This window comes from Ochotona curzoniae, unplaced genomic scaffold, assembly GCF_017591425.1.
Source record: "Ochotona curzoniae isolate NIBS_2020 unplaced genomic scaffold, NIBS_Ocur_1.0 contig_2699, whole genome shotgun sequence".
Classification (NCBI taxonomy): domain Eukaryota; kingdom Metazoa; phylum Chordata; class Mammalia; order Lagomorpha; family Ochotonidae; genus Ochotona; species Ochotona curzoniae.
The window spans coordinates 4333795-4355786 of record NW_024465561.1 but is presented as its reverse complement, the minus strand read 5'-3'; the positions used below and the strand labels follow the sequence as shown (position 1 = coordinate 4355786).

The 21992-nt window shown below is 43.4% G+C and overlaps 1 protein-coding gene and 1 long non-coding RNA gene across 2 annotated transcripts in view; both read right to left on the bottom strand.

Annotated features, from left to right (window-relative positions):
- The window catches only part of LOC121153685 (zinc finger protein 420), a 363018-nt gene that overhangs the window by 322130 nt on the left and 18896 nt on the right, over positions 1–21992 (bottom strand). The window lies entirely within an intron of this gene.
- Positions 10876–13829, bottom strand: LOC121153691. The gene is made up of 2 exons (XR_005883439.1): positions 13651–13829; positions 10876–11367 (listed from the first exon to the last, which is right to left on the bottom strand). It is a non-coding gene; the product is annotated as an uncharacterized LOC121153691 (long non-coding RNA).

Below are 21992 nucleotides of genomic sequence, written 5' to 3'. Positions count from 1 at the left end.
GAAATTTAAAAATAAATAAAGGAAATAAAATAGATATTTTTAAATGAAAACTCCCACAAAAGATGTGGGCTGGCTTTGTGAAATACTGTGTTAAGACATTGTGACACCAACATCCCATTGGGGCACTGGTTCAAGTCCTGGCTACTCTACTTCCAGTCCGGTTCCTGCAAATGAGAACAGGAAAGCAGCAGCGACAGATGGCCACATGGGAGATCTGGACAGCATTCCAAGTTCCTGGCTTCAGTGCAGCCACTTCAGGGTGGACCAGTGGATGTAATAGCTCTGCCTTTGAAATAAATTAAATTTAAAAAACAGTGAAATGAAGAACTGCTTTAAAAAAAATGAATAAGTAAATAAACGACTGGTCCAACTAACCAAGGGAAAAAAGGCTCAAATTAATAAAATTAGAGATGAGAAAGAAGATACTAAAACTAACAGAAATATAAATAATTATCAGAAACTATTATAGACAACGATATGCCAGGAAACTGAAAAATCTGTTAAGAAGTGCATAATTTCTGGACACACATAATTTGGGGCATGAAGATAGGAAAAAACTAAATAAATCAATAACAAAAACTAAGATTTAATCAGTAATGAAGAGCCTCCCATACCAAAAAAAAAAAAAAGCAAGCCTAGAACAGAATGGATTCACTGCTACTAAACTTTTTTTTAAAAAAAAGATTTAATTTTATTGGAAAGTCAGATTTACAGAGAGGAGAGACAGAGAGAAAGAAAGATCTTCCATCCACTCCCCAAGTGGCTGCCATGGCCAGAGCTGAGGCAATCCAAGGCTTCTGGGTCTCCCACATGGGTGCAGGGTCCTAAGGCTTTGGGCTGTCCTCGACTGCTTTTCCAGGCCACAAGCAGGGAGCAGGATGGGAAGTGGAGCTGCCGGAATTAGAACTGGCGCTCATATGGGATCCCAGTGTTTGAAAGGTGAAAATTTCGTCATTGAGCCATCCTGCCAGGCCTCTACCAAACTTTTAAAGAACACACACTAATTTTTCTCAAACTAGTTGAAACAATTGAAACGGAAAGGAACTCTTTAAAACTCCTTTTATGAGGTCAGCATTACCTTAATTCTATAACTGGACAAATATGTAACAAAAAACAAGTCTGCACATTCCTGATGAGTGTACATGCAAAAATAAGCACACCGAGTTCAACAGCACATCGCAAAGATCATCCACCCTGACCACGTGGGATTTACTCCAGGGATGCAAGGGCGTTTCAACACAAAGATGACTGTTCCAATAGATGCTGACAAAGCATTCGATAAATATCCATATCCTTTCAAAAAAAAGTTTAAAAATTAGATATGAAAGGTGCTACTTCGACCCAATAAAGGCAACATATGACAGCCTCACAACCTGCGTCATACTGAACGGGTAAATGCCAGAAGTGTTTCTGCTAAGATCTGGAAGCAAAGATGTCCCCTCTGACCACATGAGGTGATTAAAATAAATCAAAGGGAGACAAACAGGAAGGCAAGAAAACATTCCTGCTTGCAGATGACAAGATGGATTATTTAGGGGAAACAAAAGACTCCACTAGGAGTCTTACTAGAACTGACAGAATTCAGCAAAGTTGCAGGATACAAAATCAACCCACAAAAGTCAATAGCATTTTTATCTGCCACCAATGACCTGTTTGAGAAACAACTTCTAAGAACACTCTCAATCCTAATAACTACCAAACAATTTTACCAGGATAAAATTAACCCAGGATGAAATAAGACCTCTACAATAAAAATTGTAAAACGCCAATGAATGAAACAGGAGGCTGTGGAGCCAGCAAGGAAATGCTGTCACAGCCAAGCACTTGCCTCTTTCTGCAGTGACGTGCAAGTTAGCAGGTTTCCATGCTGTTACGCTCCCATCTGCTTCTGTGGCAACGGTGTGATGGCAACTGGGCAGATGGGGGAGCCGAGACCTTTTCCTGCTAGTCAGTGAACCCGTTTACCTTAGCTCCTCTGTCACAAGCAAGCTTGTATGTGTCCTGTCTGTTCTCATCCACTGCTGCGAGAAGGAAGGACTCTTACTCCTCCAAAGGCCCGGACATTGTCTTTTGGCTGTCCGGGGGCTGGCCGAGGAAAGTATGTCTCATGTACCTACGGCTCCTTGAGTGTTCTCCCAGCCCTGGTCCTGAGCACCCTGTCACAGCTGCTGACTTCTGACCCAACACAGACACACGCAGGAAATCGAAAAATCCTCCATGTTCATGGACTAGAATTAATGTTTCAAAACATCCAAAGTGCCCCAGACAATTTACAGATTCAGTACAATCCCATCAAAATCCTTCATAGAATCAGAAACAAAAAATCTTAAAATCAATACTCAAATAGCCAGGTAATATAAAACAAGGAGATAACCGTGCTAGATTTGAAGAAATACTACAGAGCAACTACATCAAAACAGCATGACAGAAGTGTAAAAAGACATATAGATTGATGGAACAGAATTCCTGGAAATAAATAAATGTCTACAACCAACTAATATTTTAAGAGCTATTCAGAGTCTTTCCCTGGACAAAGGACAGCAGCTTCAACAAATGGTGCTGGGAAACTGGATTTCCACATGCACAGACCCCCTACCTCGTACCCTATAAACATCAACTCAGAGGGGACCAAGAGTCTAAACTTAAGACCTGAAATTACTTAGGGAAACATGGAGGAAACATTCACTGCTCTTGGCAAAGATTTTGGATAAGACCCCAAAAGCAAAAGTAAACAAGTGGGCTTACCTCAAGCTAAGAAGCTTCTGCACAGCAGAGAAAAAAGTAAGGAGAAACAGAAAAGTACAAAATATTTAAAAAACAATACCTCTGATGAAAGATTAATACCCAGAATATACAAGGAATTCAAGGAACTCAACAACAGAAATGTCCAGTGAAGAAATGTCCAAAGGATTTGTAGAGACATTTTCAAAGGCAGAAATTCAAATAGACAACAGACACATGAAAGAGTCTCAGTAAAACTGGCCATCAGAAAAATGCAAATAAAATCTACAGTTAGCTATCAACTCACAATTAAAGTGGCTATGATACCCAAATAAAAAATCACACCTGCTGGTGAGGAGGGGGAGGAAAGAGCACCCCAATGTTGGGAATACCAACTGCTACAGCCAACACGCAACTCAATACAGATGCCTGAGAAACTGAAAACTGGCTCTACCACCTAGTCCAGCTACTGCACTCCTGGGAATCTATCTAAAGGAAGTGAAATCAGCATACAAAAGAGGCAGTTGTGTTCCCATGCTGACAGCAGCTCAATTCATACAGCGAAGATATGGAAACAACCTAGATGTCCATCAGCTTAGGTCTGGAAAAAGAAAACAGGATGTATACACATACACACACACTTGATATTATCCGGCCATCAAAAAGAATGAAAACCTAACAGTTGCAATAAAATGGACAAAAATGAAAATCATTATGCTAAGTGAATAAGTCAGACTCAGACAAATACCATGTTTACTCTTTATTGTACAAGTTGATATGGTGTGTGACTGTGTGTCTAAATGGAATGAAAACAGTGAACACTGACAAGGTCAAAAGAAAGATTCTAGCAACACTATCAGATTCTGGCTGGCCAGGAGGTACCCTTGGTGATCTGACCTTCAAGGGCCGTAAGCAAAATCTATTCTAGTTTGAAAACTTAAATGGCTGAAAGGCAAAAGTGACAGTGAGTGAGATACCTGATCTCCCAACCTTGGGGGCAAACCTTTGATAAATTAATCAGGAGGAGGAACCTGGCTGAGACACTAAAGCTACTTGCACACACATGGGGAAAGGCCAAGAGCGGAGAACAAACTTTTCTGGATTCCTCGCCATGAGACTCCAAAATATGTCGGTGACATCCTAACAAGGGCGGCACATCGGGATTCAGGTGGGGGCTGGGATGAAGGAAATGTTTGGCTGGACTTCCGGTGAACTGGTTACATTTACTTATCTGAACGTACAACTGTGAAGGATGCTGAGTCTGATTAGGGATGCTGCCTGCCTCTACCTAGGACTGCATAACTGAAGGCATGAGAATTTGCCCCTAAATCAAAGTTAAACAGAAATGATAAACACAAGCCCATAGAATTGCTCAACCCATTTAGTTGGCTAATCTGAAACACTACAGAATACCTAGTACGTACTGTAATGGTGTTGCCAACTAATTTTCTGCAAATGAAAATACTCATGGAAATACTAAAGCTTGAATGCAGTAGCACCACCTGCAGCACGAGCAGACACTGATAGGGTTTCAACAGAACAAATGCCACGGGAAGCTAAAGGACACCAGCACTCAGTGACTGATCTTTCTTCTTTTTTTAAAAGATTTGTTTACTTTTATTGCAAAGTCAGATATATACAGAGAGGAAAATCTTTCATTCAATGATTCACTCCGCAAGTGACCGCAATGACTGGTGCTGTGCTGATCCGAAGCCAGGAGCCAGGAGCTCTTCCAGGTCTCCCACACGAGTGCAGGGTCCCAAGGCTTTAGGCCATCCTTCACTGCCTTCCCAGGCCACAAGCAGGAAGTTGGATGGGAAGTGGGGCTATCGGGATACGAACCGGTGCCCTTATGGGATCCTGGCACATGCAAAGCAAGGCTACTGCGCCAGGCCCTCAGTGACTGATATTACAAATGTTTTTTCCTTGATCTTAGGAAGGAACCAACCATAGATTGCCTTCATGTGAATGGAAGTTTCCAATTTAACTTTTCCATATTGCCACAGTATAATTCGAACTCTTCAGTGTACTGTTATAATCTGGCCAGGATAGACTGGATTTCATGCAGGCTGTGGGTGTAACAATACTGATGACACAACGTCAGAAACTCAAGACCAAGTCGGGCCCGATTCCCTGGGGAAGTCCTCACACACACAGCTGTTGGGGCTTCTGGATGCTGTAACTGGATCCTGACAGGAGCTGACACTGACCCTGGTCTGGGGCACACTCGATGGACGCTATAATGCTCAAATACTATAAAAGGACTTGGAACGGAAGCGAATGGACATCCTACACAGGTGTGTTCCATTTTCTCATACCAATGGACACACTTTACACCCACAATATCCAACATCAAAAGGATGAAGTGTACTGTCAACTTCTCTCAAAAAAAAAAAAAAAAAAGCAGCATTTGGCCTCGAGGTTTAGAAAGCAGCAGGGAGGCCACACCCCAGACTGGAGTTCAGGCTCAACCCCAACTCCTAGTTTGTTTCTTGCTAACGGCCAGGTTGGGAGGCAGTGGGGATGGCTCACGCAGCTGAGCTGCTGCCACGCCCAGGGGACATCTGGCTTCAGTTCCTGGCCAGGAAAGTATTTCATGAGTGAACCAATACAGCGTGAGCTCTTTTGGTCTCTCTGCTTCTCAAATTAAATTTTTTAAAAGATTTATTTATTTTTATTGCAAAGCCAGATATACAGAGAGGAGAGAAAGATCTTCCGTCCAATGATTCACTCCCCAAGTGGCCGCAGTGGCCAGTGCCGAGCTGATCCGAAGCTAGGAGCCAGGAACCCCCTCCAGGTCTCCCACATGGGTGCAGGATCCCAAGGCTTTGGTCTGTCGACTGCTTTCCCGGGCCACAAGCAGGGAGCAGGATGGGAAGCAGGGATGCCGGGATTAGAACTGGCGCCCATATGGGATTCTGGCACGTTCAAGGCAAGGACTTTAGCCACTAGGCTACCATGCCAGGCCCTGCACAAAGATTTTGTAATAAACTACATCTCAGTAAATATGAGGGGAGGAGAGACCCCAATCTTTTTGAAGAGAATATGAATAAATTTGAAAACTTCCTTGCAGAGAATACAAGTACATTTAAAGAACTCTAGTAACAGATTACTGAGGAAATTTCAATGGAGAGGAACCATACTACTTATAATCAAGTCTTTACATGGCAAAGTAAATAATTCCATTTTTCAGTTGAAATTGCCAAAACAAGAAAGCTGGTTAAATCCACCAGTGGTGTTGGGGCATAATCTCAGTACACCCCGCACACAGATCCAATTCTGAAGCATACGCATGCAGGTGCAGCTCCTTCGCAGATACAGGCATGTCCCAGAGCTTCCGAACAGACCGGAACACGGACAAGGAGACAACACTGGCAACTTCTATTACACTCCAATAATGGAACACCAGAGAGCCGTAGCAATGACTTTTCTCCCTATGTGTGATGTCTTGTGCCAAGTAAGGAGGATTAGCAAAGAGTATTCATTTTTTTAAAGCAAAGATTAATCTATTTTTGAGAGAAAATCCACATCTACATGACTCTATGTTAGGGAAAAGTAGAAGGATTTGCAGAAAACACTGTCACTGTTACAGAACCACAGGTAATTTTCACCATTCTTTTATTACTATCTTTTAGCATCCCTGATGTTGGACGTGAATGGTGCAGCTGTATGTATTGCGACGGCGCCAGGAGGTCCCTCTGAAGGGCCCGAAGCCACTCCAAGGCTGCAGTACAGAACAGGGCTACCAGAGTCTTCACTAACTGCCTATGGTTTGAAAGCACTGCCTGCTTCCTTCCAGGTCCCCACGCACCACTTCATTACCCAGCACTATCCTCCTACACTTTGCATCCAAATGGTGAGATCTGCCTCTAAGGGGAGGAAGGAGCTGCAGACATCCTAAACCCATCCAGAAATCAGTCCTAGTCCTATGGGAGGAGGAAGGAGGAAGAATGGCTCTGTGTGTGCACATGCGCGTGGTGGGAGAATATAAAAGAGTTTGTGGGAAACTTCAAAATATTTCAGAACATGACTTGCAGGAAATTTTAAAAATATGTCAAACTGGGCCTGTCGCAGTGGCCTAGCGGCTGGGGTCCTCGCCTTGAACGCACCGGAATCCCATATGGGCACTGGTTCTGGTCCCGGCAGCCCCATTTCCTATCCGGCTCCCTGCTTGTGGCCTGGGTGGGCAGTTGGGGATGGCCCAGAGACTTGGGACCCTGCACCCACATGGGAGACCTGAAGGGGGTTCCTGGCTCCTAGCTTTGGATTGGCTCGGCACTGGCCGCTGCATTCGCTTGGGGAGTGAATACCTGGATGGAAGATCTTCCTCTCTGTCTCTCCCTCTCTCTGTACATCTGGCTTTGTAATAAAAATAAATAAATCTTAAAAACAAATGTCAAATCATATGAAAAGGCTCAAAATGCAGTAATGCTTATGCTATAATCAAAAGCATATAGTAGCCATGAATCTACAGGGACGTGAACATACTTCAAAAGTGTGGAGGAAGGTCTGGCACAATAGCCTAGTGGCTAAAACCATCACCTTGAACGCACCAGTTCTAATCCCAGTCAGCCCTGCTTCCCATCCAGCTCCCTGCTTATGGCCTGGGAAAGCAGTGGAAGACGGCCCAAAGCCTTGGGACCCTGCACCCGCGTGGGAGACCTGGAAGAAGCTCCTGGCTCCTGGCTGGGTTGGCTCCAGCCATTGCGGTCACCTGGGGAGTGAACCATCAGATGGAAGATCTTCCTCTCTGTCTCTCCTCCTCTCTGTATATCTGTCTATCCAATAAAAATAAATAAATGTTTAAAAAAAGGTAGGGAGGAATAGCCAACTTATATAGAATTCCAAAAAATTTGTGTCAAGAGCTCATTACAACATAACTCTACATTCCTAAGTGTGGCCTGTACATATGATTTCTTACAAATAGTAGAGGGGCTGGTGCTGTGACGCAGTGGGTTAAGCTGCTCTTCCGTTATGAGTACAGGTTTGAGTCCTCGCTGCTCCACTTTTTCCAACATCTTGCTCACGTGCCTGGGAAAGTAGCAGATGCTGGACCCTGCACCCATGTGGGAGACTCACACAAATAAAATCATCACTTTTTTTTTAAAGTATAGTTGAAAAGTTGGGGCGGGCACGCAATTGAGCAGTGGAGAAAACTGCCACGCACGTCCTCTGCCAGAAAGCCAAGGTAAGATGAACAGTGAAGAAATGTTCCGAGTCCTGCAGTTGTGCTGAGACTGGCAACCCAGGACCGCTGTCTTCAGTCCCAAATCCAACATCCCTCCGATGATGAGGAAAACACCAAACAAATTCTGAGTAAGGGACATTCTACAAAGTCATCAAAAAGAAGGAAACTGGGAAAGCAGGCTATCCTGGAATTGGCTTTTGGTTAAAAATGAAGAAATCTTCTCAGCTTTCCAAGATTTGACATGAAAAGGAGGAATGCAAGATATCTCAACGTTTATAGGGAGTATAGACTGAAATGATAATACTGTAGTTGTCATGGGCTAATATTTGGGGAAAAAAAAAGAGGAATTATTGTGCTGAAGTTGTAGCACAGCACATTAAGACACAGCTTGCAATGCCGCCATCTCATATGGGAGTGCTGATTCATGTCCCGGCTGCTCTGCCCCCGATCCAGTTTCCTAATATATTTAAGTGCTTGGGCCTCTGCCACCCACTTGGGAGATGAGGACAGAGTTCCCAGACTCCCGGCTTCGGCCAGGCTCAGCATTTGCAGCTGTGGCCATTTGGCAGAGTGAACCAAGATAGAGGATCTCTTTCTTTCTGGCACTCTGCCCTTCAAATAAATGAAATAGACTTAAAAAAAAAAATGGAGAAATCTGGATAAAATCTGAACTTCACTTAATAGTAATGTATCAATATTGACTATGACAAATGTATCATGCTAATGCAAGATGTTAATAGCTGGGGAAACAGTTTGAGGTACACTATTATATTCTTAATTTTCCTATGTAACTGACATAAAGAAGTTTTATCAAAATGTGTAGCAGTCTTAACAGATATAAGAGCTATATGTCTTGTACGCATTGAAGACAGTTCTAAGTATGTTTTTTAATTTTTATCAGGATGGATGAATCTTTTTTTAGCCAATACTTTTCAGTATGACAGAACTTCAAAAAGTATGTGGGGAGAAAAAAAAACAAAGCTTAAAGAAAGTTTGTGGAAAACGAATTAAAAAATTAAGTATACTCTGTCATGCTGCATGCATTGAGTTAAGCAGTGGCTTATGACGCCTGCCTCCCACACAGGTGTGATGGTTCAAGTCCTGGCTGTTCTGCTTCCTGCTGGGCTCTGTTCTAATGTGCCTGGGAAGGCAGCAGGAGATGGCTCAAGTACTCGGGCCCCTGTCACCCGCGTGGCAGACCCAGACGGAATTCCTGGCTCGGGGCTTTGGCCTGGCACAACTCCAGCTGTTGCAGCCATTTGGGGATTGAACCAGCAGCAGATAAAAGATCTCTCTGTCTCTCCCTCCCTGTCACTCTGCCTTTCCAATAAATGAATATTTAAACACAAAATTTAAACCATGCCTTTGTTTTCATAATATGCATTTTCTGTAAAATTACACTAACATTTTATTTCCACTTCCCAACGAGCTTCGTACACTGCTGTGATGCCCTCCACAAAGTTACTGACTCATCTTGTGTCAATCTCATTCGGCAGAAAATCATTCCTGCAAGGCACCAGGTGCAAAGCTGATCACGGAGAGCTCCTTGGCTTCCAGAGTCTCTGTACCCAAGGTGGTGTCGCAAAACAGTCGCCATGACCATGGCTGGCAGAGGCCTCATTCCTTTGAACTCCCAAGGAGTAGCAGCCCACATCTCAACTGATTTCTGTTTATGCTGCACGAGGGTATTTTTAGAAAGTCCATAGAAAAGTACACTTTAAAAGAGAAATTTATTTTTGGTGTAGGAAATTTTGAAATCCATGCATAGCTTTTTTCACAACATAGATTTTTCCATGAGTTTTTTTTTTTTAAAGAAATCTTCATATGACTGGATTTCAAAAATTTTTATACCATAAAATATAAGCTTTTAACTCCATTTCCCACAACCTTTTTGAAATAGCTTCATGTCTCCCTTACTTGATTCAACAGGAAATTGTTTTCTTCTTTTTTTTTTCCAACCTGAGAAACAGCCAGCCCTGTTCCCTGGTCCATCCATCCCGTCCCCTGTGAAGGCCCAGGCGGGGCAGTCAATTAAGTCTTCCCACGGTGTGTGGCAGAAATCCCATTACAGGAACCTTCAAAGTCCCCCCAGGAGGGAAGCCAGACTCGGGTCCTGAACCCAGGCCCCCCAATAATGCAAGCAAGGTTATCTCTACCTGCCTGGCTTTTCTAGAGAGAATTTCAGGATGGCCACTGAATTATTCTTATCATTGCATTTCTCCCTGGTATCCGCGATATTCCTGGCATTACTGAACTGTGTTTGACCTAAAAATTCCACGCTGGAAAAGTTATCCATAGGAGAGACCTGTGAAAGGGCAGAGCAGCCACCACAGGCATCTACAATTGGGAAGTTATGCGACAGATGACTCCTCTACCATTAATAATTATAAGCAAGTGTTTTAATTAGCAAAGAGAGAGAAAGGATGCATAATGAAGGCAAGATGAATTATTACATAAGGGAGCAGGTTTTTTTTTTAAGGACCTATTACTTTTAGGAGAGGGTTTGGGGAAATAATGAGAAAGGCAGCTCCGTGCTTAGAGGCTCGTGATGTGGCTCTTCTCATGTACTGTGAAATTTGTACAAGATGGAGACAGGGAAAGCAGATGGGAAGAGCAGGAACAATGAGGGCACGCTGCCTGGGCTGGCGTTCCAGATCCGCTGCGCACCAGCTTGATGCTGGGTTGGGTTTTTTTTTTTTTTTTTTTTTTGGTTAAATATTCCACCAGATGGATGGAAAAGAATTTCCTTAATTCTTTAGGGACACTAATTTTATCTAAGGTTGCCTCTATGGCTGTCACATCCTTTTTATACTCTGATTCTAGAATTGTAGAACTGAATTCTTTTAAGTCATACACGTTCACCTTAAGTCACAATAAATTATAGTTCTTTCACAGGATTTGTAACCAAACAAATAAATGACCTGCAGGTTTAAAAACTCCTGTATTATTTGAATGTCTAGTGTTACTTCTTATTTGCAAATATCCAACACAATTTTATATTTTCATTTTTCTTAATCCACAGCCAACTTTGTACACATGATTGTAACATCTTATGTAAATGGAATATATTGTTAAGTGCCAGTATTCTAAGAGTGTTCCATGCATTAATTTAGTCATTTTTACAAACCTCTCAGTGAGTGCTATCAGGCTCTCCATTTTATAAATGAAGAAATTAAGATGCAGAAATTTTAAATAAATTTCACAAATACGCAGATACTAAAACCCACCCAGAGCCCATGGGATGGGATGCCTGATTGTAAAAGGAGAGTTTAACAGTTCACGCCGGTAAATCTCAAACCAGACTTGGTTACCAATACAAAGTAGAAAGCACCAATTCAGGGGAAAATAAACCAGAAAGTAATTCGCAGAAGAAAATTTCACCTCACCTCAAACGGGGTTTTTAGCTCCACAATATCCATGCTTTCTGCTCCTCCGGTCAATTCTGGAAAATCATAGAACTGGAGAAGGAGAATGGAATTAGGAGAAAGCAGCTCTGTCTCAGCACACACCAAGACCTGCCCCACCACTCCTCGGTGCAGGTGCACACCTCAAAGTCAGACGGAGCAGAGCAGCTCCCACCATCCACAACCCAGAGGGAAATCTCAAGGTCGAAGCTTCTGGGGCTGCAACTTCTCACAGCGCCGGAGTACCTTCCCCGGGGGATTTCAAAAGACGGAGTTACAAGCTAAATTTATGACAGCGTGAAACTGTCTAGCAACCCATGGATGGTATCCTTCAGGTTCATGTACATGAACTTTCTGAGAATTCCTCCTGTGTGAGCCAGTCCAGGCTCACGGGGCTTGGCGGGATGTACTTCTGCCTGGGAGCACACAGAAGGCTCCACTGCAAGGAAATGCCTGATCCTGGGGATTCTTTCTGGGCTGTGGCCAAGAACCAGGACCAGGCTGCAGCTCAGGGTTTAAGCAGTGTTACAGCTTTTTTTCTCCATCAGGTGGGCCAAGGATCCCCTACCCCACCCTATCAGCCCATCTCCAATCAATCCAAGCCCAGCACTACCCTCACCCAACACCTTTCAGCCACTTCTCCGTAAATTTGCCATTTCATTGGAGTAACAAAGACCTTGATCTCCCAGTTTATTCCAGGTCCTCCAACCCCTGAAAATCAGATCAACAGGACAAACCGGAGGCCAGAAATAGGTCCACCTCAAACAGTTCATGGAAAATGGAATTAAAAGGTAAGTTTATTTTGATGCCAGAAAAGTTGGAAACCCACACATAGCTCTTCATAATACATATTTTCTATTCATTTTTTGGGGGGGGGAGGGAAGGAGCCCTTCTCTGAAACAACAATGGTTACCTAGATGTTCCATAGTCATCAATGAGACTGTTAATCCAGTTGAGGCCAGATTCAAAATGCAGCACGTTTCCTTACAGTTTTGGCCCTATTTCATACCCTGTCATTCATTTTGATCCACCGATGTGTTCATGTGACAGATTCCTATTCTTTGAATTGGGGTTAGTACACCCTCACTGAAATTATTTTTTCAGAGTGCAATATTTTTAAATATGAATTTTAAAGTCATCTTACACAATTAAAAAACAAGATGTTGCTGTTTTTATCAAAATCTCGTTATTACAGTTGCTGACTTCCCTTTCATTTCTAAGATTATAGCATTGTTTCCATTTGTTGAAGTTTTCTGTTCCTTCCTGTACTAGCAATATTCTCATGAAGGTTTTGTTAGTTATTTAAAACAGTTTAGAGTTCTAGTTCATAAATAACAGGTTTTTGCACATTTTCTTAACTCTACTTTAAGCCAGTGTTCCAGCTCTTGTTGCTATGGTAAATACCTACATTTTTTTTTTCATTATATCTTTTCGTGGCTGGTTTTTCACACCAAAGAATATGAATCTTAATTTTATAGTCAGCTGCTTCACAATTTCATCACTTACCTAGATGTGCAAAGTCAATTTTGTGAAATAACAGAGGAAGGATCTTTGAGAAAAAGCCAAAAGCTTTTATTGTATCACAAAGACATCGTGGCTCCCTGAGAAAATGGCAATAAACCGGCAGCCTGTGGGTCCCCAGGTGCAGCCAGATCGGAAGAGCCGCCAGGACTTTCCTGGGCCAACAACAGGCTCTTCAAAATCCGCAGTTACAGAGCCTCACCCACAATCCTGAACCCCGAATCCTGATCTCGCTGTACGGTAGGCAGCATTGCCTCATAAATTATTCCTTAATCCTTGGCTTCTCAAGTCTCCTATTTGTGTCTAAAGGTCTGACCGGAAAAAAAAAAAAATAAGGAGGGGGCCCGCAGTCCCACGAAAACAAGTTGCTTTAAACTATTCCTTTGTGTACATACTTAAAAGTCCCACTGGTCTGGAATCCTATACAATAGTCAATGCACGTTTTGCACAGAAAACCTCTTTTTCAGTCTTTATCACAGCGATTTTTGAAAATTCCCCACCCCCATCGTCGAGTATTTTGGGGTCCGGGCACAAGCACCCCCATTTTCAATATTGGATCGTCGTTGGAACCCAGGCCGCCCCCTCTCAGAGGATGACCGCGCGCTTCGGCTCGCTCACACAAACCCCATCGCCCATGCGGCAAAGCCCGCACTCGGCCACCGGGCCGGAATCCCCTCGGAGGGCGTCGGTCCGCACCTCCAGCCCGGGCCCGGGATCCCTGGACTCCACCCGCGGCCACCAGGCAGGCCAGCGCCCAGGACGCAGGCCCCGTCTCCCCCACCCCCAAACTGCTTCGGAACCGGCGGCCAAACCCACCTCTGCACAACAGCACCAAGTGCGGCCCGGTGTGTCTGCGTACTCGGAGCACGAAGGAGCGCTCCCAGGTCTCGGGCACCGCCTGGGCAAGCACTGGTTAAAGTCAGGTAGGGTGCGGAGATGATTCAGAACAACCTCCCTCCAGGCCGTTCCGCCATGTTTGTGGGCGCTAGCCTGGACTACATGTCCCAGAAGGCTGCGCTGCTCTCATCGACACCCCGCGAGATTTGCCATGGCCAGACGCGGTGGCTTTTGTGAGCACGAGTAGGCCCTTTGGGAGCACGGTCATCCTAGAGAGGATTAGGATGCGCTCTCCCGGTTGGAGATCTCTAAGAACACCTACCTGGGCCCTTTCTGGAGCGTTTTCAGTTCGGGACCGGGTGGAGGACCTTCCTTCTGGCTTAGATGTGGACCGAGAGGTGCTCGGTGACCCAGCTGCCGTCCTTCCTGCCCGTGTCCCGTGCTGGACTACATGTCCCAGAGGCCTTCGCGGCCTGCGTGCTGCGCGCAGGCCTTCGGTGGCTGGTCTCCGGCCCGGAGATCGGGCTCCTGGAGCTCCTGCAGCTTCTCCGGGCGCCGTTCCCAGTTCTCGTGGGCCCCGAGGGTTGGAGGATTCGAGCGCTCCAGGCTGCGGCCTGTGCGGCGGGGAGCGACTCCATGGGGCGCGGAGAAGATGGAGTGCGCTTGTGGCTTTTAACTACTACCCAACCGCTCATCACGCAAAAGCATTTACGTGGGCAGGTGTTAGTCGGACTGGGAACTCAAACCAGTTCTCCCACGTGATGACAGGAACCCAGATCGCACCCTCAGGATGCAGGGGGCTGCGCTACCTGGACGCTGGAGGGGGTGACTGCGCTTCGGTATTTAAACAGGTGGATTCCGGGTCCTTAAGAGTTCTGGGTAGTCGATTTTTACATCTTAGGGGCAAAGGCAGGCTTAAAAGTTGTAAACCTCCTGAAATAAGTGTTCGAAGACAGCTCATCTTCAGGTTCTGACAAAAGTATGTTCTCATGGCAAATACGCATTTTTCACAGGTTTCAAAGGGGGTTAGGGCCAGCCCAGGGACAAAGCCTTAAGAAGTCTTGTTACAGTTTGGTCAAGTCTCTCTCTCAAACGTTTATTAATTTATTTTAAAAAGTAACACAAAGAGATCTTCCGTATGCTGAATCACTCCCCAGATGGCCACACTGACCCTGCTTCTTTGGGACTTCATGTGGGTGGCAGGGATCACCTGAGTACTTGAGTCTAATTTCTCTGCTTTCCCAGGCCATTAGCTCAGAGCTGGCCTCAAACCCGTGTCCTTCGGGCATTGTGGCCTATGGCTTTTACCCCTGTGCCAGGACACCCGCTCCAGCTTTAGGCTCTTCTTGCATGCTTTGGATAGTGTCATTTGGGCCAAGAGTTATTGCAGTTGTTTTGATCTTTATATTAATTAGCTAAGGCATTGCTCCTGGTAAGGGAAAGTATCCGTGACATTCACTGATCTATTTTAGAGAGCAACAGTTTTCAACAAGGTATTCTTTGTTATGTGACATTGTCTTGGCATTACAAGGTTACAAGCCAGCATGGCTGGCTCTTAGACAAGAAAGCCTACTGGCAAGCTTCTGTCACTGTAACAACCTACAACTTGATACCACACATTTCCACAGCTCCCTAGAATGGGGTATAATTACTCATTGAGAATCTGTTACTCTGTAATAAACAGGACTTTTATACAAACAGAACTATTTAGACAGAGGTGATGAAAGATCAGCAACTTGATCTTAACCTGCAAATCATGTAGCATCTTCCCTTCTGAAACCGTTGCCTTCTCCCATATATGCTTCTGTTGTTTCATTTCTACTTCTTGTTATCTTCCCTGTTCTTCAGAACATTCCGGCATTTGTCTTCCCCATAATGGCTTCCCTGGTGACGGCCTGGATTTGAATTCTAGAGTATTTTAACCATGATCATTTCCTGCCTCATAAAAAGAGCTTTCCATCACTAAGCCAGACATGATCTCCATTTGGGGTAGGATGTGGAGGAACCCCAGAAAGGAAGGGAGGGATGATGAGAGGAAGGACAATCCCTGGTCTCTTCACCAGTTATGACTTTTTTTCTGTTCTGTGTGACACTCTGGGGTCTGCCTTCAGATGCAAAGGTATGACTTTTAAAATAAGTGTATTTCTAGTTATAATGCATGTTTCATCATAGGGTATGTTGTGACATTTCAGTAGATGTATACAATGTATAGTCATCCAATTAGCATATTGTGTTCAGAAATTTAAAATCCTCTCTAGTAGCTATTTTGAAATATTCAGTTGTTTCCAGCCATAGTAATTCTATTATGTGTTGAGCATTGGCGGCTATCCCCCCCACCCAGCTGTATTATGTACCTATTAATCAGCCTCTCTCTATCTTAGCTCCCCTGCCTTCCCCTACCCCCAGCATAACCAAGTGCTCTGATCTCTACTTCTGGGAGATCAATTTTGTGACTTTCACATGTCAGTATGCAGTATACAGTATGACTTTCTGTGTCCGACTTATTTCAGTTAACAAATGTCCTCCAGTTCTGCCCAAGTAATTCTAAGTGACAGAATTTCATTCTATTTAAAAAAAAAAAGCTTACTTTATTGTTTAATTTGAGAGAGAAAGAGTCAACAAACATAGAGAGGTATCTTCTATCTGCTGGTTCACTCCACAAATGTCCACACAATCGCCAGGCCAAAGTCAGAAGCCAGAACTCAACCCATGTGCTTGAGCCGTTCACTGGTGCCTCCCATGCCAGCAGAAAGCTGGATGAGAAGTGGAATAGCCACAGACGCCAACGGGGGATGCAGGCATTCGAGGTGGCAAAGGAAGCTGCTGTGCCAAATATCTGCCCCATCATTTCATATTTCATTATTTTAATGGATCTCTGTATAGTCACACATCACATCTTTATTGGTTAATGTATCAGTGGATAACTGAGCTGATTCTATATGTTGGTTAGTGCAAGAACTCCTTCAGTAAATGTGCAAATATCTCTTTGACACTGATCCAGTTTCCACCGGATTGTACACCTGATAGTTCCATTTCTGACTTTTTCAGGAACATCCACACTATTTCTTATGTCTGAACTAATTTACATTTTTAAAAAATTATAAAGTCAGATATACAGAGAGGAGAGACAGAGAGGAAGATCTTCCATCAGATGATTCATTCCCCAAGTGACCACAATGGCTGGAGCTGAGCCAATCCGAAGCCGCCAGGAGCCAGGAGCTTCTTCCAAGTCTCCCACGTACATGCAGGGTCCCAAGGCTTTGAGCCGTTCTCGACTGCTTTCCCAAGCCACAAGCAGGGAGCTGGATGGGGAGCAGGGCTGTTGGGATTAGAATCAGTGGCCCTATGGGATCCTGGCACATGCAAGGCGAGGACTTCAGCCACTAGGCCACAGCATCAGGCCTCTAATTTACTGCATTCATCAAACCAATGAGGCAGCCCAATCTTGAACTTAAACCACTGTAATTCTAAGCCAGAATAATATCCTTCCTATTTATGAAAATGGCTTGCCTCTGCTTTTTTGCTTTAGTAACAGAAAGTGGATACTTTTTAAAAAATAAAAATTTGCTTTACTTTTTACTTGAAAGGCAGATTTAGAGGGAAAGAGAAAGAAAGAGGGAGAGAGAGATCATGCATTCACTGGTTCACTCCCCGCATGGCCACAACGGCAGGAGCTACGCTGATCTAAAGCCAAGAGCCAGGAGCTTCTGGTTCTCCAATGCGAGTGCACAATCCCAAGGACTTGACCATCTTGCACTGCTTTCCCAGTCCACAAGCAGGGATCTGAATGGGGAGCAGAGCAGCCACAACACAAACCAGCACCCATATGGGATCCCAGGACTCAAAGGTGGAGTATTAGCCAACTGGGCTATCATGCCAGCCCCCAGCTTATTATAGATAGATAGATAGATACATACATACATACATATAGAGATATACACACACACATATATATGCCACAATACAGGCCCCACACTCTGGGTCTTATGTTCATATTGAATTAGTTTTTACATATGGTATGTGGTAAGGTCCAACTGTTCTGAATGTATTTTCCTGTTTCTGCATACTAGGCGAATGCTTGTTTTCCATTTATTGCTGCAGTAAAATATAGACAGCAAAATCTGCCTTGTAAACCATAAGTGTGCAATTCAGTAGCTAATTGTCTTCACAATTTTGTGCAGTCATCACTACTACATAACTTTTCATCATTCACAAACTGTGCCAATGAAGCAATAAGCAGTAAATCTTTATTCTCCTCCTCAAGCCCATGGTGATTTCGAATTGACCTTTTGCAATTGGCAACAGGGGAATCTAAACATCTGATTTTGTGTCTCAGTTGCTCTGTTTCTGATCCAGTTCCCTGCTAATACCCCTGAGAAGGCAGTGGGAAGGGGGTCCAAGTGTTTGGACCCCTGCCTCCCACAAGGAAGAGTTGAATGGATTTCCAGACACCTGGCTTTGGGCTGGCTAGCCTGGGCACTGTGGCCATTTGGGGAATGATTCAGCAAATGGAAGATCTCTCTCTCCCTCTCTCTGTAACTGCCTTTCAGTTAAGGTGTTTTTTTAAATATTTGAATATGTGTATATAGGAAAAAAAAACAGGATATGGAAAGTCAGTAATCTAGTTTCCATATCAGAACTAAAGAAATAAGAGTAATATAAATCTAAAGCAAGCAGAAGAACTGATAAAATCCGAACAAAAATATAGAGAATAAAGACAGGGATAAAAAAAGGTAGTTCTTAAAAAAAAAAAAAGACAAACCTCTATCAGAGGAGTCGAAAAGAGAAGATACAAGTTGGTGTCAGAACTGGAAGCGGGGATTGTCGCTGGCATCACTAGTACTATGAACAACATTCTGCTTAAGAACACAGGAACATGTAAGAACTGGACCCTCCCCTTTAAAGACACAATTTACTGAAACTCAAAGAAGGAGGTCGATAGTATGAATAGGCCCAAACCTAGAAAAGAAACTGAATCAACAACTAGACTAGAAACCCAGATGAAATGGATGAAGTGTTAGACAGAAATGCCTTTCCAGGACTGAATCATGAAGAAATAGAACAACAAGCCCAGGACTGGAAGACTTCCTTGAAAAAAGAAAAAAAAATCCTACCTTTGAAGCACTAACGCCAGGGCCAGCGTGTGATACAATGGGCTGAACCAACCAGTGACAGTGCCAGCACCCCAGGATCAGAGGGCCGGTTCAGCCCTGTCTGTTCCACTTCTGACTCCATTTCCTGCTAACAGGTCTAGGAAGGCAGCTGAGCATAACCCAAAGACTTCATCCCCTGCAAACCACTGGGAAACCTGGATGGAGTTCCTGGCTCTTGGATTTGACTTGGCCAAATCGTTTGTGAACTGAAGTAGATGGAGGAGTTTTTGTCTCTCTCTCTGCCTCCTTCTCTCCCTTCTGTCCTCTCTGTGTTCCTGTTTTTTTCAAACTTTCAACTAAGTTAGCAAATAAATATTTTAAAAATAACTAACACCAATTCTTCCAATGTCTTACCAGAAACTGAAGAGGAAGAAATACTTGCACACCTAGTCTATGGAAAAAGCCATACTGGCACAAAATCCAAACACATTATGACAGCAAAACAAAACATGAATATCCCCCTTTGCAAACATTGGGACGTACTTGAATGTGGACTTCTGGATGATAATAGAGGTTCGGGACTATTGGGCTGGTATCAATGCAATTTACCCTGTGAGACAAACATGGATCATGAGCTTAAGGCTAGGTTTTACATATGTGCCTGTTCCTCAAGGTCTAGTGGGAGGTTTGTATGTCACTGAGGGCCTTCCCTCAGCAGCAGCTAACGCACTTCTCCTGGTCCCTAGTTGGTTCTCAAGAGAAGCCAGGTGGCTGGATTACTCTTCAGATTCCTGTCTTGCCATGTCCATCTTGCATACACTTCCACCATTGTGATGCCATCTGCCACCATGCCTTTCCAAGAGCTAAGCTATGGCAGCAACACATCTTTCAATCTCCAGAATGCTGAATACATTCCTTTTCATTAAAAAGTATCTTGCTCAGGCAGACATTTAGCCTAACAGTTAAGATGTGTGTGACTCACACTAGATGGCCCAGCTCTGGAACTGGACTCCAGCTTTTTAAAAAAATTTATATTTTATTATTTTTTAAACAATGATTACATGGGGCCCGGCACTGTGGCCTAGTGGCCAAAGTCCTGACCTTGAACACGCCAGGATCCCATATGGGTGCTGGTTCTAATCCCGGCAGCCGTGCTTCTCATCCAGCTCCCTGCTTGTGTCCTGGGAAAGCAGTCGAGGACGACCCAAAGCTTTGGGACCCTGCACCTGTATGGGAGACCTGGGGGAAGTTCCTGGCTCCTGGCTTTGGTTTGGCACAGCACCGGCCGTTGTGGTCATTTGGCTAATGAATCATCAAATGGAAGATCTTCCTCTTTGTCTCTCCTCTTCTCTGTATATCTGACTTTGCAATAAAAATAAATACAGAATGGAGTTCCTGGCTTCTGGTTTTAGCTTGATCTAAATCTGACTTTTGTGGCCATTTGAGGAATGAACCAGCAGTTGGAAGATTTATCGCTTTTCTGCTTTTCCCTAGTTTGCTGCAGCTGTTCCACAAAAACAAATTTTTAAAAATGTATTTAGTTTTTAAAGTTCAGGGAAAATATATGTGCAAAAAACTACACATGGATTTCAATCTTATTTTTTTCTAGAAAGTAAACAGCTTTTGATTTTTCCTGACCAATTTAAGAGTACCTTCATGTACACTTAATACTTCATGTTAAGTACATTCAAAAATGTTTAAAAAGTTTTTTCTAAAGATTTGTTTATTTATTTATTTATATCAGAAAGGCAGATCAGATTTATGGAGAGAAGGAGAGACAAAGATCTTCCATCTGCTGGTTCACTCCCCAAATGGTAGCAACAGCCAGAGCTGAACCAATCCAAAGCCAGGAGCCAGAAGCTTCTTCCGGGTCTCCCACATAGGCACAGGGTCTCAAAGCTTTCTTCTACTGCTGTCCTCCACTGCTTTCCCAGGCCACAAGCAGGGAGCTGAAAGGAAGGTGAAGCAGCCAGGACATGAATCCCAGCACCAGTAAGGTGAGGATTTAGCCATTAAGCTATCGCCCTGTGCCCAAAAATGTTAAAATGTTACATTGTATGTATATTTTACCAGATTAAAAAAAATGCTTCTCTTAAGGAGATTTTAAAAATAAGACATTAAAAAATAATTCAACAGATAAAAAAATGTACCGTAAGTTTTCAAAAACAAAGTCTAAACTCATTCTTACATTGATTGCTGAAGTATTAAACTGGAATGTAAAGTGAAATCAGAACATAACTTTACAGGTAAAATAAAGATTAAGTAATGAAAGTCAATAGGCATCAAAAGAAAAGATTATTACCCCAAGGATACTTAAGATTAACTGTAAGCATACTGTAAGTATACCTTAACATAGTGATAAGTCAAAGAGAAAAGTAGGGGCTGGTGCTAGGGCTTAGTGTGTAAAGCTGCTGTCTGTAGCACTGGCATTTCACATCACACTGCTCCATTTCTGATCCAGCTCCCTGCTAACACACCTGAGAAAACAGCAGAGGACGGTATAAGTGCTTGAGCACCTACATCCAGGACCCAGGAGAAGCTCCTGGCTCTTGACTTCAAACCAGCTCAGCTCAGCCATTATGACCACTGGGGGAGTGAACCAGCACTCTCTGTAACTCTGCTTTTCAAATAAATAAATATACTTTTTTAAAAAGGGAGAGACAGAAAAGAAGACAACAATAACAGCATAAAATGGAGTGGCATTTGGAAAAAGTGATAAACCTCTAACATAGGAATGTATTTAAACACAATACAGTTTTTGCTCACAACCAAAAGCAAACATTAGACTCATTAATGTGAAATGTTGATATAAATTCCACTAAACTGGATGCTCTCTTTGAGCCAGCCACCCTTTCCAAAAATAAGTTTCACAGAAATCTTTTAAAATGTCCTTCACTCTAAGATTCTGTGCATTTGGTCAGTTGACATGAATTCCTCATTAGGACTAGGAAAGCTTTTATAAATAAAGCATAAAAACACACAGCATTTCTACATTCTCTGAATATTCCTTTAATGTGAATATACCGAAAATCCACAAATAGAAAATGTCAATAAAGGTTTTTCATGTTATGAAAAACACCATAACTCTTAGAATGTGAACAATATTTTAGGTCCTAAGTAAAAATATTGACATACTTTTTTATATTTCCAAGAGTTCCCACAGTACAAATTATTTAATGTCTTATACACCAAAAGACATCTAAAGCATTCCCACATTCATTCAACTAT